This window comes from Saccopteryx leptura, chromosome 3 (assembly GCF_036850995.1).
Source record: "Saccopteryx leptura isolate mSacLep1 chromosome 3, mSacLep1_pri_phased_curated, whole genome shotgun sequence".
Taxonomy (NCBI): Eukaryota; Metazoa; Chordata; class Mammalia; order Chiroptera; family Emballonuridae; genus Saccopteryx; species Saccopteryx leptura.
The window spans coordinates 254437110-254456080 of NC_089505.1; the positions used below are offsets into that span (position 1 = coordinate 254437110).

General features: G+C 40.7%; 2 pseudogenes; both read left to right on the plus strand.

Annotated features, from left to right (window-relative positions):
• The first annotated feature begins 229 nt into the window (after positions 1–229).
• On the plus strand, positions 230–3776 carry LOC136398488 (T-complex protein 1 subunit alpha-like; annotated as a pseudogene).
• A 14822-nt stretch (positions 3777–18598) lies between these two features.
• Positions 18599–18719, plus strand: LOC136401910 (5S ribosomal RNA; annotated as a pseudogene).
• Positions 18720–18971: the final 252 nt, after the last annotated feature.

Below are 18971 nucleotides of genomic sequence, written 5' to 3' on the forward strand. Positions count from 1 at the left end.
TTTAAATTTAGATTTCCTTCACTAAATAGAATTGAATTTTATCAAATGTATGTAATTAAATGGTCCTTTTTAATGATACTAAAAAAAAACATTTGTAATAATAACTATAATTTACACTTGAGTATTCTTATGTGAAGAGTTGTCACGAAGTTCAACTACTAAACTTAAAAAAATAGTACTGTGTTACTAAAATATTATTCAGGCCTTGACAGAGGTTGATTAAGGGTAGATGGGAGCATGGTCTCCAGCAATGGTAGGTTGTCATCACTTCTTTTCTTCATCTCATTTTCTCTAAATTTCCCACCACCTTCCCTCCATCCTTTCTCCTCTACACACTCATTCTTGGGCATTTACCTTCCTACCATATTGCTGGTGTTCTTGTTGTGGCCAGAGTTGCATTTTTGTAGAGGTCACTAAAATGATTAGATTATTGAAATGGAAGTATTGTCTCAATTCTTCAGAAGAAAAGAAGTTAGAGACCTGACTCATGGTGGTGCAGTGGATAAAGCATCGACCTGAAATGCTGAGGTCACTGGTTCAAAACCCTGGGCTTGCCTGGTCAAGGCACATATGGGAGTTGATGCTTCCTGCTCCTCCCCACCTTCTCTCTCTCTCTCTCCTCTCTAAAATGAAATTTAAAAAAAAAAAGTAGAGGTCCTAGATTCCAGGTAGACCATGAGGCAGGAGTCCCCAAACTACAGCCCGTGGGCCGTATGCGGCCCCCTGAGGCCATTTATCTGGCCCTCGCCGCACTTCCGGAAGGGGCACCTCTTTCATGGTGGTCAGTGAGAGGAGCATAGTTCTCATTGAAATACTGGTCAGTTTGTTGATTTAAATTTACTTGTTCTTTATTTTAAATATTGGATTTGTTCCTGTTTTGTTTTTTTACTTTAAAATAAGATATGTGCAGTGTGCATAGGGATTTGTTCATAGTTTTTTTTATAGTCCGGCCCTCCAACGGTCTGAGGGAAAGTGAACTGGCCCCCTGTGTAAAAAGTTTGGGGACCCCTGCCATGAGGAAAGTAAGCTGTCCTACAGTGTGGCTACATTCCGATCAGGGGCCTGAGGATGGAGGTAATCATTATGGGATGCTGTGGAAGCTCATGGGTCCATAGTCAGTAGCAGTTAGTATATTAGATTCTTGTGGCAGCTGTAACAAATTAGCACAAACTGCGTAACTTAAAATGGCATAAATGTATTTTCCCACAGTTCTGTAGGCCAGAAGTCCAAAATCAAAGTGTCCTTTTTCTCAAGGCTCTAAGGGAGTATTCCTACTTTGCCTCTTCCATCATCTGGTGGTTGCAGTAGTTCTTGGCTTATGTCTACAGCACAGTCACATTGCCTCTTCCATTTCTCTGTGTGTCCATCTCCCCTGCATTTTTTAGTGTAATCTCCCTTCTTTTATAAGAATACACATGATTTCATTTAGGGCCCACCTATATAATCCAACATAAACTCTTCCTCTTAAGATCCTTAACTTAAAGTCACATCTACAAACCATGCTGTCTGCTGCCTAGCCTAGGGACCGAGATGCTAGTTGTCTGCACGTGAGTGAGACCCAAGCTGTACCCTGCCGCAAAGATGGAGGGGCTTTTGTCTTGCTCAGGGCCTGCAGCCCTGGGGAGGTGATTGTTGTGGCTACAGCTTCTATTGACAGTATTGTAAAAAATTATTTTGGTTTAGTTGGCTTGGATAAAATGTTGGTTGATGATACTGGCTATGCAACCATTACTAATGATGGTGCTACCGTCCTTAAGTTACTGGAGGTAGAACATACTGCAGCTAAAGTCCTTTGTGAGCTAGATGATCTGCAAGACAAAAAAGTGAGAGATGTTATTATTGCAGCAGAACTTCTAAAAAATGCGATGAACTAGTCAAACAGAAAATTCATCTCACATTGGTTATTAGTGGCTATCAACTTGCTTGCAAGGAAGCAGTGTGTTACAGCAGTGCAAATTTAATTATTAGCACAGATGAATGTGGAAAAGATTGCCTGATTAGTGCTGCTAAGAAATCAATGGCACCCAAAATCACTGGAATAAATGATGATTTCTTCACTAATTCGGTAGTAGATGTTGTACTTGCTATTAAATACACAGATGTAAGAGGCCAACCTTGTTATCCAGTCAATTCCCTTAATATTCTGAAAGCCCATGGGAGAAGTCAAATGGAGAGTATGCTCATCAATGGCTATGCACTCAACTGTGTGGTGGGATCCCAGGGCATGCTGAAGAGAATGGTTAATGCAAAAATTGCTTGCATCAACTTCAGCCTGCAGAAAACAAAAATAAAGCTTTGCACATAGGTGGTTATTACAGATTCCGTAAAACTGGACCAGATTAGACACAGAGAATCAGATATCACCAAGGAGTGAATCCAGAAGATCTTGGCAACTTGTACTGATGTTACTCTATAACTTTTTTTTTTTTCAGTGAGAGGAGGGGAAGCAGAGAGACAGACTTCTACAAATGCTCCAACTGAAATACACCTGGAAAGCCCATTAGGGGGCGATGCTCTGCCCATCTGGGGTGTTGCTCCATTGCTCAGCAACTGAGCTCTTCTCAGCACCTGAGGTGGATGCCATGGAGCCATCCTCAGCACCCATGGCCAACTTGCTCCAATTGAGCCATAGCTGCAGGACAGAAAGAGAGACAGAGAGAGGGAGAGAAAGAGAGGGAAATAAGAGGGGAAGGGATGGAGAGCAGATGGGCACTTCTTCTGTTTGCCTTGACCTGGAATTGAACCCGGGACATCCACACACTGACCGATGCTCTACCACTGACCCAACTGGCCAGGGCCTCGTTACTCTAACCACTGGAGGACTTGACAATATGTGTCTGCGGAGGCTGGTGCAATGGTAGTTAGAAGAGCTTTTAAAAGGGACCTTAAATGTATTGCTAAAGCTTTGGAACAACTATTCTGTCAACCCTAGCCAATTTGGAAGGTAAAAAAACTTTTGAAGCTTCAATTTTGGGACAAGCAGAAGAGGTGGTACAGGAGAGAATTTGTGATGATGAACTGATCCTGATCAAAAGCACTAAGGCTCGTGCATCTGCCTCAGTTATCTTATGTGGAACTAATGATTTCATGTGTGATGAGATGGACCACTCTTTACATGATGCTCTTTGTGTGGTGAAGAGAGCTTTGGAGTCCAAATCTGTGCTTCTAGGTGGAGGTGCTGTAGAAATACGAAGCTCTTTTCGTATCCTTAAAAACTGCGCAACCGGCATGGGGTCTCAGCAACAGCTTGCTCTTGCATGATCTATTCTTGTTATTTCTAATACACTGGGAGTTAATGCTGCCCAAGACTCCACTGATCTGATTGCAAAGTCAAGAGCTTTTATAATGAGGCTCAAGTTAACCCAGAACATAAAAAATCTAAGATAGATTGGCTATCATCTGGTCAATGGTAAACCTCAAGATAACAAACAAATAGAGGTGTTTGAACCAACCATAAAGTTAAGAGTTTGAAGTTTGCAACAGAAGCTGTAATTACCTGCCCTGGCCAGATAGCTCAGCTAGTTGATGCCAAGGTTGCAGATTCAATCACCAGTCAGGGCACATATAGGAATCAACCAAAGAATTCATAAATGAGTGGAACAACAAATTGATGTTTCTCTAAAATCAATAAGTAAAAATTTAAAAATAAAAAGAAATTCAAAAAAGAAACTGCAATTACCATTCTTTGAAATAATGATCTTATTAAATTACATGCAGAAAGCAAAGATGATAAGCATGGAGGTGATAAAGGTGTTGTTCACTCAGGAAAACCTTGATTACTGATCTGATTCTTTTATTTATAACACTGTAAGCCTGACATTGGATAGGGATTATCCAAAGGCAGAGATCATCTGGACCTTGGTCAGTCTCCTTACACTATTACAGGGTCTATATGAAGCCATTTAAAACACACACTAAGGTTATGTTATTTTTGTTGTTGTTTTTAACCAAGTGTCTGAATCACAGTTCATATTTATTATTTATTTATTTAAGTGAGAGGAGGAGAGATACACAGACTCCTGCATGCATCCCAACCAGGTGGTACAGTGGATAGTGTCAACCTGGAATGCTGAGATTGCCTGTTCGAAACCCTGGGCTTGCCCGGTTAAGGCGTATACAACAAGCAACCAATGAGTAACTAAAGTGAAACAACTAAAAAAAAAAAAAAAAAAAAAAGAACTAGAGGCATATGATAGGAAAATCCCAGGATTTAGAATTAAATAAATTGGGGTTAGAATGCCAGCTTTATCACTTACTAACAATGAGGATTTTCTAAAATGCCATTTCTATATTTGTTAAATGTGGATAATGTCATTACAGCAGTAAAGCCTTAATATGACAGCAAATTTAACCTGTACAATGTACTACTGTCTTTCCATTTCCTTCTCATAATAAAAGGTAGCATGTGAGAGACGACAAAAAAAAAAAAAAGAGAGAGAGAGATGATTGTCTGCCAATGTGACAAATGGACTTGAAGTGAGCAACTGTAATAATGGCAGACTCGCGGGGAGCCATAGGGTCTTATGTGGGAGAAAACGGTGGCTGGAATGGAATGATGGCCATGAGTGCTTACCTCTCCTTGCTTGATGTAGGTTGATTTGGCTTCCTGACCAGTCTGAGAGCTCCTTGAGGGTGAGAGTTTGCTTCAGTCTTTCTAGGATAAAGAAGGGTCCCTTCTCCCCATCAACTCTCTGAAGGTCTTTCCTGACTTCCTGGGAGAATGGAAGTCACATACCCCTCTGTGCTCTCATGGTACTTTGTTCACAGCTGGAGTTAGCACCTCTCATACTGCATTGTAAACTCTCTGCTTGGTGTCTTATCTCCTGACCAGATTCCTAACTCCTAGCCCAGTGGTTGGCAAACTCATTAGTCAGCAGAGCCAAATATCAACAGTACAACGACTGAAATTTCTTTTGAGAGCCAAATTTTTTAAACTTAAACTATATAGGTAGGTACATAGTTATTAACTTAATTAGGGTACTCCTAAGCTGGCCTTTGCTAAACACGTCCTCAATCTGATTGAGCTGCATGTGGCTCGCGATCTTCAGTGTGCCAACCACTGTCCTAGCTAATTTATGACTCATCACAAAATGTCAAGCTTTTTTTTTTTTTTAAAGAAATTTGTCAAAACTGAGAACAGGTTTTGAACCATATTGTATATGTAATTATGGTATTAATAGCTAATATTAATAAATCTTAGCATTGTGGAAAAAAAATAAAGTGAAGCAACTATGAGTTGATACTTCTCAGTCTTCCTCCACTCCTCTCTGTAAAATCAATAAATACAATCTTTTAAAAAATAACACTGTAAGATGCAGTTGTCTTATACCTTGCATATTACACATTAAAGTACAACAAGCTGTCAACAAAAAAGTCACATCTATAAAGGCCTTTTTCTAAATAAGGTAACATTCATAGGTTCCAGGGGTTGGGATATGTCTTTTGGGGGGCTACCATGAAGCCCACTGTGTCTAGTTTTAATTTTTTTTCTCATGAGCATTACAATTCCTTTCTGTTCTGAAATTTTCAGTCATGTGTGGTCAGATCTAGTCTTGTTTTTGCATAGAGACTCACTCACTTGAGGTGAAGTTGTCAGCAGCAGTCCAGCTGAATGTTAAAGTTACTGAGCGGAGGAGTGAAGAGAGGGAAGCCAGACGGAGGATATGGTCAACAAAAAGCAGTTCAGACTTGTGGAGTTTGTCAGGATTTCCCAAGGATTCCTAGAAACACTCATATCAGAAAACTCAATAAACAACTGGACTTCCTGCCATTACACAAGATTGGGGGAGGTAAAAATTATTGTAATTTGGGCATGTAAAGGAAGCATAGATAACCCTGACTTTGAGAACTACTTGGTTACGTGTATTTCCTCAGTGTCTCAATTTAATAATAAACAAGGATATGCATCGTTAAGGGCTTCTTTTCATTAAAATACTCAATTTAATAAAAGTATTTAGTTCTGTTTTGAATGGTTTCTTTTTCATATTCTCTGCTATTCTCTGGGGCTGTTTCCTTTCACTACTGGATCCAACTGACCTTTCTGCATAGTTAGTGCATAGGGCTGATTACCCCATCACAGAAATGGAGCAGAAAAGTACATGGCTGAGAAACAGCTGACACATCCCAGGAAGGACTTTCTTAAGGCACCCGCTCAGTCTTTTTCCAGGAGTGCATTCTGACATTGGATAGGGATTATCCAAAGGCAGAGATCATCTGGACCTTGGTCAGTCTCCTTACACTATTACAGGGTCTATATGAAGCAAACTATCCAAGCCATTTAAAACACACACTAAGGTTATGTTATTTTTGTTGTTGTTTTTAACCAAGTGTCTGAATCACAGTTCATATTTATTATTTATTTATTTAAGTGAGAGGAGGAGAGATACACAGACTCCTGCATGCATCCCAACCAGGATGCACCTGTTAACCCCCATCTGGGAATGATGCTCTGCCCATCTGGGGCCCATGCTCACAACTGAGCTATTTTTAGCACCTGAGGTGAAGTCTCCATGGAGCCATCTCTAGCATCCAGGGCCAACATGCTTGAATCAACTGAACCATGGCTGTGAGGGAACAAAAGAGGGGGAAAGGTGGAGGAGAGGCAGATGGTATCTTCTCCTGTGTGCCCTAACTGGGAATTAAACCCAGGACTTCCACATGCTGGACCAGTGCTCTACCACTGAGCCAACCAACCAGGGCCAGAATCAGAGTTCTAATGTGAAGCAATTGCTCTATTTAAGGCAATGGAGATGTATAACACTATTCAGACCCATAGAGAACAATGAGCACATTTATATTATTCCTAATAGTTCTTTTAAATTTCTTATCTATGAACTCCTTCATCTGTCATTTCTGGGTCTGTTTCTATCAAGTAATTTTTCCCAGGCTTATGGGTCATATTTGAATGTCTAGCAGTTTTTATTGGATGTTGGACTTAAATTTCACATTACTGAGTGCTGGATATTGTTTTATTCCTGTACAGTGTTCGTCTTTGTTCTGGCTGGAAGTTATTTGCAGATTAGCTTGATCTTTTCCAGGCTTGCTTTGAAGGTTTTCTTAGGACATGTCTAGTGTAGCCATACTGTAGGTTGAGTTTGCTTAGTTTCCCAGTGATGATTCATTCTCAGTTCTTTGCCCAGCCTCAGGGAGTTCTACAATTTGTATGTACAGACTGATAGTCAACCTCTATGCAGATTTCTGGATCTGTTTCTTTGCAAAACTCCCTCCTCTCGACTATTAATGATCCGTCTCCTCAACTCAGCAAGACCACTAAGCTCTGTTTGAGTTCCTCCTTCCTGAGCTACTGCCAAGAAATTACTTCCAGGAGTAGTCAGGGCAAAAGTAGAGTTTATCTTTTTGTCTGTTCTCTTGAATATCATAGTACTGCAGTGCCTATTAACCAATGTCTGAAAACAATTGTTTCTTTCTTTTTTTTTTTTTTTTTTGGCCAAATTATCTAAATCTTTTACTTTACAGGGGATGAGGAGAAGTGCAGATCTGGAGTAGTTACTCTTTTAAGGGTTACGGTCATACATTCAAACTCCCTTATCAGGGGTTATATCAACCAGTGTACTTTACATTTTGACTGAGAACAAAAGGACCAAGATCTATAGTCCACACTGAATTGCACTTAAGTTCTCTAACCAAGTATTACCAGTGGTTTAGCTTGGGGTAAATTTGGCAAAGTGTATATTCAGTCAACTTTGTTGTACTTCTGAATCCTTTTATCCTCAGGTTCCTGCAGTCTCTACCTTTTCTTTCTGTCAAAATAATTTTCTCCGAAAGTCTAAACATTTTAATAGTGATCAAACCTTAAGTGAAGGAAATGAAACTCCCATGCTTATAAATTTCAGCAGGTGGCAGAGGATTTGAAGCAGTCAGGAGAGCCATCTGGTGGGATCCTCCCACAAAGTTGCCTATCTGTAGACTCGGAAAGAGTCCCGATTTCAAGCAAATAAATTTTTTATTTCATTTCTCAAATAAAAACCCACCTTTGGCCTGACCCATGGTGGTGTAGTGGATAAAGCATTGACCTGGACTGCTAAGGTTCCTGGTTTGAAACCCCGGGCTTGCTCTTTCAAGGTACATGCGAGAAGCAACCATGAGTTGATGCTTCTAGCCCCTCTCCATGCTTTTCGCTCTCTCTCCCCTCTTGCTAAAATCAATAAATAAAATCTTTGGGGTTTTTTAGGTGAGTGGAGGGGAGACAGGGGACAGATTCCCACATGCGCCCTGACCAGGATCTACCCAACAACCCCATCTGGGGCTGATGCTCGAATCAACTGAGCCATCCCCAGTGCCTGAGGCTGTCACATTCAGAAGAACTGAGCCATCCTCAGTGCCTGGGTTCTCACTTGAACCAATTGAGCAACTGGCTGTGGGAGGGGAAGAGGGAGATAAGGGGAAGAAGGAGAGGAGGAGAAGCAGATGATTACTCTTGTGTGCCCTGACTGGAAATCAAACTCAGGATATCCATACACAAGGATGATGCTCTATTTACTGAGCCATTGTCCAGGGCCAATGAAATCTTAAAACAACAAACAAAAAAAACCTTTTGTTTAAATTTGAGATCTGCTTTAGCCAAGGACTCAGTAAGAATTCAGTTACTTAATTTAAAATTCATGGACTGCATAAATCTTATGACCCACTTTGACCCAGAGGGTATGCCATCCATGTTGCTGGATGCCATGTACAAAGTTCCAAAGTTGACTGGATTCTGTGTATGTGTGTGTGTGTGTGCGCGCGCACGTACGTGCATTGGAGGAACTTTCACTGGCTAATGTTCTGTCCTTGCCAGAACTGCACAGAAACAGCTCTGCAAATGTCATGCCAGTGTCCATATGTAGAACCAGTAGGGCCTCTTGCACAATTCCATATTGTATTATCTGAATAAAGCACCCCTCAGAATTGTAGCATTTAACTCACTGACTGAGCCATACTATGGGTTTATATAATCTTTTTATGTGAAGCTAATGCTTAAATTAGGCAATTTAAACACATAAAGTTATTATACCTTCAGTAACACATGGCCAGATACAGAGGGTCCTCAGGTTATTACAGTTTCGTTCCTACGACAGTGATGTAACCTGAATTTTGGTGTAAGTCAAACATACCTTAGCCTAAGTCGCTTACCTATCATAACACAGTAGTAAAATCATAATCTAGAGCATAAAAACACAACCAAACCACAGAAAAAGTAAAAGGACATAAATATACTGTACTGTACACTGTACTATAGTAACAGAAAAAATGAGTGTAAAACAAAGTATGACACTAATGGTGTAAGCCGAAACACATCTCAATTTTTAAAAGTTTCTATGAGAGTGAGCGTCATAAACTCAAAATGTATGCCGGGACTTTCATAACCTGAGGATCCCCTGTACTAAGCTTGTTAAAATCAATCTGATGTAAACCATGTGTTCATAGAAATCTTATCCATTCTTTAAGGCTCAGCTCAAATACCACTCCTGCAAGAAGCTGTGATCGTTAGTTTTGCATATCAGTTTCACAAGGCTATAGTTCTGAATTACTTATGAAATATTAATCTAGATATTGCTGTGAAGCTACTTTGTAGATTAATTTTGTGATTGACATCTATGATCAATTGACTTTAAGTAAAGACAATGTGGGTATGCCTCGTTCAATCAGTTGAAGGCCTTACTAGTAACAACAGGTTTACTGGAGAAATTCTGCCTCAGTTGGGCAGCATTGAGTCCTGCCTAAGTTGCCAGCCTGCCAGCCTATCCTATATATATTTTAGACTTCTCAGCCCCCGCATCACTTTTAGCACTAGAAGTTCCATAATATGTCATCCGACTTATATCGGATTTAGTATGTCCAGGGTAGTGCGTACTTAAAATCATATCTAATGAGATATTTCACTTAGCATAATGCTCTCCAGGTCCACCCATGCTGTTGCAAAGGGTAAGATTTCCTTCTTTTTTACAATTGAGTAGTATTCCATTGTATATATATACCACAGCTTTTTTATCCACTCATCTACTGATGGGCACTTGGGCTGCTTCCAAATCTTGGTATTCTAAATTATGTTGCAAGGAACATAGAGGTGCATATATTCTTTCCAATTAGTGTTTTGGGTTGCTTCAGATAAATTCCCAGAAGTGGAATCACTGGGTCATGAACAGTTCCGTTTTTAATTTTTTGAGGTAACTGCTTTCCACAGTGGCTGCCCCAAGGTTCCCTTTTAAGGTAAAGTTGACCTTCGCTAAGGAAGATAGAGGCCCGGGACACAACCGCCCACTGACTTGCTGACTTGCTGAGTAGAGCAAGAGCACAGCGGACTTTCTGGACACCTTGACAGTCCAATATGTAGTCACTGTCAGCCATGACAGTTATGTCAAGTGCTATGTCAAGACTGAATTAAAGGAGTGTAACGGGAATGCCCTCAGGATGGGCCCAGAACACCCCAAACTGCAAGTCTGGACACTAAGATAAGGACTCCATCTGGACTCTGATAAGAGTGGGCTCTCCACCCCTGGTGGGCTGTAGGAACTTGGAGCTCCGACCACCCAGTGCTTGAGCTTGTCTGTACCAGAAGTCACGCTTGGAATCCTGTCAGACTTCCACTCCACCAGACATGTGCCGCCGCTGCAGCCACCTGGCTGGAGACTGACACCTGTCTCTCCACCTGCAGATGCCACAAGCCATGGGGGTTTTGCTCCTGATGCTTACGCTGCTTGCTTTCATTGTGTAAGCCTTCTCTCTCTGTGTAACCTGTGTGTGGTTATTGGATTCTCGGGAGGGCTCCCCTAATAAACCTGTCTTTGTGGAAAAACACAAATATGTGTGAGTGACTCCTTTTGGGGATGCTCCCTTACTCATGACACTGACCTGGTTAGGAATTTGTGATCAAACCATCCTGTGTGGTTACTGAGTTTTCAGGTTTATTAAATAGGCCTTTTTTATTCACACCATAAAAACATTAGTTATGATTCTTTGTGTGTGTGTGTGTGTGTGTGTGTGTGTGTGTGTGTGTGTGTGTGTGTGTGTTTCTGAAGCTGGAAATGGGGGAAGCAGTCAGACTCCTGCATGCGCCCGACTGGAATCCACCCGGCACGCCCACCAGGGGGCGATGCTCTGCCCATCCGGGGCGTCGCTCTGTCGTGACCAGAGCCACTCTAGTGCCTGGGGCAGAGGCCAAGGAGCCATCCCCAGCACCCGGGCCATCTTTTGCTCCAATGGAGCCTCGGCTGCGGGAGGGGAAGAGAGAGACAGAGAGGAAGGAGAGAAGGAGGGGTGGAGAAGCAGATGGGCGCTTCTCCTATGTGCCCTGGCCGGGAATCGAACCCAGGACTCCTGCACACCAGGCCGATGCTCTACCACTGAGCCAACCAGCCAGGGCCGATTTTTAGTATTTTTTAAGTACAACAAAAGTTTCTTTGTGTCTGTCTAAGGTAGTCATTGACTAGAAAGTAAAAAATTGCTCATTAAATGCTCCATGACTACCATGACTGTATTACTAAATATCATGACTATCATGACTCTACATCATGGCAATCTTTTTTTTTTTTTAATTTTTTTTTTAAATAAATTTTTATTAATGATAATGGGATGACATTAATAAATCAGGGTACATATATTCAAAGAAAACATGTCTAGGTTATTTTGTCATTAAATTATGTTGCATACAACATCATGGCAATCTTAAGGAAAGTTAAGAACATATGTGAAATTTCTGGACCCTTTGCCGGTTGGCTCAGTGGTAGAGTGTTGGCCCAGCGTGTGGATGAACCGGGTTTGATTCCCGATCAGGGCACACAGGAGAAGCAACCATCTGCTTCTCCACCCTTCCCCCTTCTCTCTTCCCTTCACACTCATGGCTCAATTGGTTCGAATGCATAGGCCCTGGCCACTGAGGATGGCTCCATGGATCCTCCACCTCAGGTGCAAAAATAGCTCAGTTGCAAGCATGGTCCCAGATGGGCAGAGCATTGGCCTCAGACTGCAGTTGCTGGGTGGATCTGGGTTGGGATGCATGCGGGAATCTGTCTCTTTCTCTCTCCTCTTCTCACTTGGAAAAGAAGAAAAAATAAATAAAAAGAACATGTGTGAGCTTTCTGTTTTGAACTAAATATTGTCTGCTAGCTATCCTGTTCTTGGGAAACTTTGAAAAAATTTCAGTATTTGAGGCTAAAGTTGTAGAAAACAAAATGGGGTAATAAAGATCAAAGCAAGAAAAATTTCTTTTTATGAGGATATTCACCAAATGTGTTATTTAATGAATTCATGGACTTTTCATGTGAAGCAGTTGCATGTGCTTATTTTTAAATCAACAATAATTATTAAAAGTCCATTAGGTACAATGGACTTATATGCTGGACCATTAGAGCATATAAGATGTAGATACTGCCCTTGGGTGTTTGAAATCAAGTGATGCAGGACATAGATCCATTAAAAGGTAAACAATAATAACAGTTAGGGTTCAAAAGGAGGTGATGCTACAAGGCAATGATTAGTGACCGAATGAGTTAATTACACTGAAAATATCTATGTAAGTTTTGAGGAAGAAGAATCACTTCAGCTTGAAGCTTACAGAGACAGTGAAATTGAACCAAGTCTGGGAGAATAGAAAGGATATGGCTAGATGGGAGTGAAGGAGGATGGGCATTTAAAACCTTGAATTTTTTTCTGTTAGTTTTTCTTTTTAAAGGAAGCTTCTGGGTAGTTTATGAGTTTCCTGTGACCCAGCATACTGATATCAGCTTAAAACTCTTCTCTACCCTTCTTTTTTTTTTTCTTCTTGTTCCTTAAATGGTCAGCAGACTGAGCGGGTTGTGGCAAGAGGGCAGTGGTTAAGAAATGAAAGAGGATCAGAGCATAAAGAGAATTCTCCTGGGATCACTGATGGTGGTTATGTTTAATTTTACATCTCAACATGGATCAGTGTTGAAACAGACCCTCCTCACAACATACAATTTACAGCCAATTTAAAACCTAATGATTATCCCTCTTCTATCAAAAGTAACACGTTTTAAAAAGGACTGTGGTGCCTATGCTTGGAAAAGTGAACCAAGGGCATGCTGAGTTGTGACAACTAGAGCCCAAGGGTATTGAAAGAGAAATTGCTCCAGCATGCCCAGTGATCACAGTGTAAGTGATGGAAGTAGGGAATAATCACTTTTCACTTACAATTGCAGTAAATAAATTCAGAATAAAAAAAAAATTGGCCTGACACCCAGCAATTAAATTCCTAACAATAAATTAGTGATTACACTTGACTGTACTGAATGTGTTAAAGGAACACAATGAAGTCCATTTCTACCTAAGTTGCAGATTGTACCTCCCTTTAAACTATTAAATTCAAAGATGCAGTTTCTCCCCAGGAAATCAAGCATCTTCCCCGCCTCCCCAGTTCTCTACTCCATGCTGGCTGGGTTTGTATTCTAAGCATTTGCTTGAGCATTTTGGAGAATCTTCTTCTCAACAGGATGTTGGTATCTGAGCAGAGAATAAAATTGTTCCATTTCCAACTCAAAGGTGGTTGCATTTACATAAGCTCCTCTTTCATTTAAATCTATCTTAATCCTCAAAGATTTAGTAGTTGAAATGCAAAATACATTTTTTAAATAAATGGAAAAAAAACATAGAAGACAACAAATAGTACAGAGGAAGAAATTCTAATAAGTCACCCCCTATTTTTGTCTGTTCTCATGTTGTCTTGCCTAAAAGCTTCAAGATAATTGTATTTTCCCAATAAAAGGTTGAAATGAAAATTTATATGTATATATGCACATGATATAAAAGAATGAAGTCCTAATTTCATCTGAAAGTATGATGTAATCATTTTAATCTTACTTTTCTATCTCTAAGTTCCAAGATCATTCTGAAAAAAGTTTTGAGTCTGATAGATGTGTTAAAAGGCAGCTGGTAGAGCAGTGGATAAAGTGTCAAACTGGAACACTGAGGTCACCAGTTCAAAACCCTGCACTTGTCTGGTCAAGGCACATATGGGAATTGATGTTTCCTGCTCCTCCCCCCTTTCTTTCACTCTCTCCTCTCTAAAAAATGAATGAAAAAAAAAAAAGGCTAAAAAAAAAAAAGGCAGCTGGTCTACATGATCACTCCAACAAAGGCATTAAACTATTGTTTATTTTTAGCTGAATAAGTTTTAAGAGCATAGCCAATGTAGATTTTTCTTCCTGGAGTAATGCACAAGAATTTATTCTGTATGTTGAATGACTTAGTTGAAAGTTCTTAAAATATTTTCCTGGTGAGACATGAATTGCCCCCAATGCTGCACCAGAGGTCCTGCCAGCGTAGCAGAGACAAAGGAAAGCTCCTACTTTGCATGTATTTCTAAACTTATTTGTTTTTCTATTTAATCGAACCCAGCTTTCCTTGAGTATGTTGGAGAATGTATGGGTTATAATTTTATTTAGTTCTTTGTACAGTATCACTAATATCCTTATTTGCATATATTTTTCTTTACAAATTTTTTTTCTTCTATGCATAAGATACTGCATTTGTGTACTTTGAACAAAAAAGGGCTATATAATAAACCTGACCAGCTCAGGGGGAGCTACATGGCAGGTATGACAAGCTCAGTGATCTGAAGTAACCACACGGGATGGTCTGATCACAAATTCTAACTGGGCAGGTCAGTAGGTATTTGCATTCCAGGACTGGAGCTTCCTTAGTGAAGGTCAGTTTTACCTTAAGTGAGCCCTTTCTATTGTTCTTACACATCTAGGATAATATACCTTTGAAATGTCCGAGTAATATTTTTCCTAGACACCTCAGAGGCACAACTACAGTCACTAGAGCAGAAGACCATCAGACCTTGAGACCAGAGAACCCTCATTGTTATCTTCTTTCCCAAATACCATCTCTATATGCTATAAATATTATTATCTATCCTGTACCCACCAATGTAAAAGAAGTCTGTACTTCTTCATTTTGTTTTTTATTCAATCCTAGAGATTTCTTCCCACTTTGCTATCTCTGTCTCCAATGGATTTCATGTACCTTCTTTACGTCTTCTCCTTTGATTCTAAGTTCATAAAAGGGACTGCAAAACTGCCATTCTCCAGAGCACTTTCTCAGTCAGTTGAGATCTTGCTTCTGGGCATGTCCTCAAAAATTTGGCTCAAACTTATAAAACATTTCTATAGGTTGTTCCTTGTGGACAGTACTTCTACCATATCTGTAGAATAATACCAAGGGAAAGAAATAGAGTAATATGGCCTTGTTTCACTCAAGATAAGCAAAACTGTTCACTAGTTAGCATTATTGGCAACAATACCAAAGCCAGTAGAATCTTAAAATTACATTTATTTTTCTTTGATAGCTTTTATTATAAGCTATAAAGGATATATAAAATACTTGAATTTGCACATTAGACTTTCTCTTGCATATTACAGAAAGCGATAATTTTTCACTAGTCTAGTCTGGTACCTTAACAATGGATCAAATGATTTCCTTCTGTCATTAAGTACAATGTAAGTAGTGAAAATAATATAGCAAGCAGTTAGACAGGTATGAGCAGATTAGGATTGATAGTCCAGGTAGGGAAGGTCACCAGGACAGAGCTCTGGTGCTCAGCTACGGACAGAACTGGGAGGACAAGTATGGTAGAGTGAGAGCTCACCCCCAAGATGAACTTCTCCTTTCCTAGCATAGTGCTGGTCATGCGGTTTAGACCTCCTGACCTTTCAAATTGCTGGTTCAGACCCTTCCCTGACCTTTCCTCCCCTGGTGTACCGATAGTCATGTAATAGACCCATCTTAGAAGAAAAACAAGGAGGACAGAGAATAGCCTCAAAAAATTTTCATACAAGTCCTTGCACAACCACTTCCTTGAGCATTAAGCCCTCAGGACAATGAGGTTCTGACCTGCATCAAATAATGTTAGGAACAAAGCCTGGGGGCTGTTGACTACAAAGAAAGTTTTGTTACATTAGAGCTAACATGTAGGATTCAGTTGTGTTTCCTGCTCCAGAAATGCAGCAAGGCCAGGCAGGGTGACGACATGGTTGACATTAGGACCGGTTGTGATTAGTAATCAGTGGAGCCATTGACCCTGAGGAGACACAGCTGGCAAGCTGATAGATAGGGATATTCTATTCTGATCCTCCCCTGAGACCTCCAGATAAAAGCCCTTAACACAAAGACCCAGCCCAGTGCCCGCTCTCTCTCTCTCTCTCTGACTCTCCTGGAAGTATGCCAGTGCCTTTCCCCCTATACTTTCCCCAGGCATATTACCTTCACTTCCTTTCCCCCTAAGCTCCGAGGACCCTTGTTTTGCCTTCCAGCTGGTTCACTTCTGCCCCTTATGACTTTATAAACTTTCCCTTGTATTTGAGCCCTTGGCTCTGAATTCTTTTCTTGGCCAAACTGAAGAACCAAGGTCTATATCTGGTGCCATTTTGCTGTTTACAAAAAGAAGTAAGATTTTTCACCTACTAAGTGGCAAGCACCTATTTAAATATCATCTAACTTAATTGTACCATAAGTCTGTGTATTATTAACCTTATGAAAACTCAAGATGGCTCTAGTAGTGTCAACATAGCCCACAAGGAAAGTGCCACTTTTTTGGTAGACTGTTTTTCAAAGTGTGGACCATGTGTGTTTCTGGGTGGTCCAAACTGCAGACGGATTGTGTCTCAATACATTTACAGGATGTATCGAGCTAATGTGAGGGTCTAGCATAAACTGACTTCTGCTTACCTCCCCAACTCCATTTTGAGCCCCTTTATCCTACCCCTCAGTTTGCTCCAGGCCTATTGGCCTTTTCTTTCCTGGAAGAACTCTTTGCAAGCACAGGGCTTCTCCGTCTATTTTCTTTGTGGGGGTGAAAAAGGAATTTTCCCTCTCCCCTTATTCTTTAGGTCTAGGCCTTAAGTATCAACTCCAAAGATGGTCTTAAAGAACTGTTGTAGTGGATTCTTATCCTTATTTTCTTAATGTTACATTTTTTCCTCCTAAGAATTTATTGTAATTTTAAGTGTTTTTTTTATAGTATGTTAAGTACCTGGGACTAACACAGTGCTTTGCACTAATTCCTCTGTTGAATAAATGAACAGAAAAATATTGACTTGGACAGACTTTATTCTGGCACTTCCCCAGCTCGAGTGTAAGAATACTTCTACCAAGGTAGTTGCCAGCCTGAATAAGGTAATGCCATGAATTCAGCTCTATACTGAAATAGGGAAGTTGACTCTCAGGGCCATATATATCTCTTCACTTTTTAAAAGAACTCTCAAAATAAATATGAGTTTGTATGTTTTTTCTTTTTGGAAGGATAAAAAGTTTCAAAAGTGTTTATCCTGGGGAGAAGTTTTTAGTTTTCATTTAAAACCATTTCATTGGTTTTCTGACATGTATGTATTACTTTTATATAAAATAATTTAGCAGTAGGATTAGAGGGCTTTTTTTCTTTTATGCTTTCTTATAATTAAGAAAACAAACCATTTTATTTTTATTAAAAAGTCATTGCTGGTCATCTTTCTCTGTTTATAAAACATTATTATTATTTTGTATTTTTCCAAAGTGAGAAGCAGGGGGGTGGCAGACAGATTCCTGCATGCGCCCAACCAGGATCCACTTGGCATGCCCACCAGGGGGCGATGCTCCATTGCAACTGGAGCTATTCTAGTGCCTGAGGCGGAGGCCATGGAGCTATCCTCAGAGCCCGGGCCAACTTTGCTCCAATGAAGCCTTGGCTGCAGGAGCAGAAGAGAGAGGAAAAGGAGAGGGAGAAGGGTGGAGAAGCTGATGGGCACTTCTCCTGTGTGTCCTGGTCAGAAATTGAACCTGGGACTTCCACACACCAGGTTCTCTCCCACTGAGCCAACCGGCCAGGGCCTATAAAACATTATTACCAGGGTCATGATTTGCAGAGGCCAATTCTCTCCTCAGGTTTATTTTATTCAGATTGTGCCTTTTCTGGAAAGTTTTGAACCCAACTTTATTGATTTAAAATGTAAAGTCTTTTGCCCTGTAATTCACCCATGTGTCATATCTTCAAGTTCTAGTAAAATGCTTATGAAAGGCCCAGGCTTTTCACAAGCATTTTTCATGTTTCTTCATGAAACAATTTCCTGGGCCTGGATACTTGTTCATTAAGAGAGGAGGCAATAAAATGCTTTGTTCTTCTTAGTTAAGGTGACAGAATAGCATAAAGAAACGGCATAAAGAGATAATAAATCTCACCATGGTAAGAGTCAAACACAAAGCCCTGCTTCTCAAGCACAGTTGGTTAAGAAATTCCTTGTTTCTATAGTGATCTGTCAGGTCTCTCTAAAGCAGGGGTCCCCAAACTACGGCCCGCGGGCCACATGCGGCCCCCTGAGGCCATTTATCCGGCCCCCCGCTGCACCTCCGATAGGGGCACTTCTTTCATTGGTGGTCAGTGAGAGGAGCACAGGATCCATCCTCATCCTGTGCTCCGGGAGTACTGTATGTGGCGGCGCCACAAAGCGCAGCATGGCTCACGTACAGTACTACTTCCGGTGACGTGGGATGCACGCATCACGGCTCCGGAAGCGCGTCATATCACCTGTTACGGCTAGCAGTGACAAATATGGAACCAGACATTGACCATCTCATTAGCCAAAAGCAGGCCCATAGTTCCCATTGGGTCTACGGCCATACCACTCTGAACGCGCCCGATCTCGTCTGATCTCGGAAGCTAAGCAGGGTCGGGCCTGGTTAGTACTTGGATGGGAGTTCCCATTGAAATACTGGTCAGTTTGTTGGTTTAAATTTACTTGTTCTTTATTTTAAATATTGTATTTGTTCCCATTTTTTTTTTACTTTAAAATAAGATATGTGCAGTGTGCGTAGGGATTTGTTCATAGTTTTTTTTTATAGTCCGGCCCTCCAACGGTCTGAGGGACAGTGAACTGGCCCCCTGTGTAAAAAGTTTGGGGACCCCTGCTCTAAAGTGTGCTGCCATTTCATTTGTTTATATGATCCCTGATTTTGGAAGATTGGTGAGATTAATTTATAGA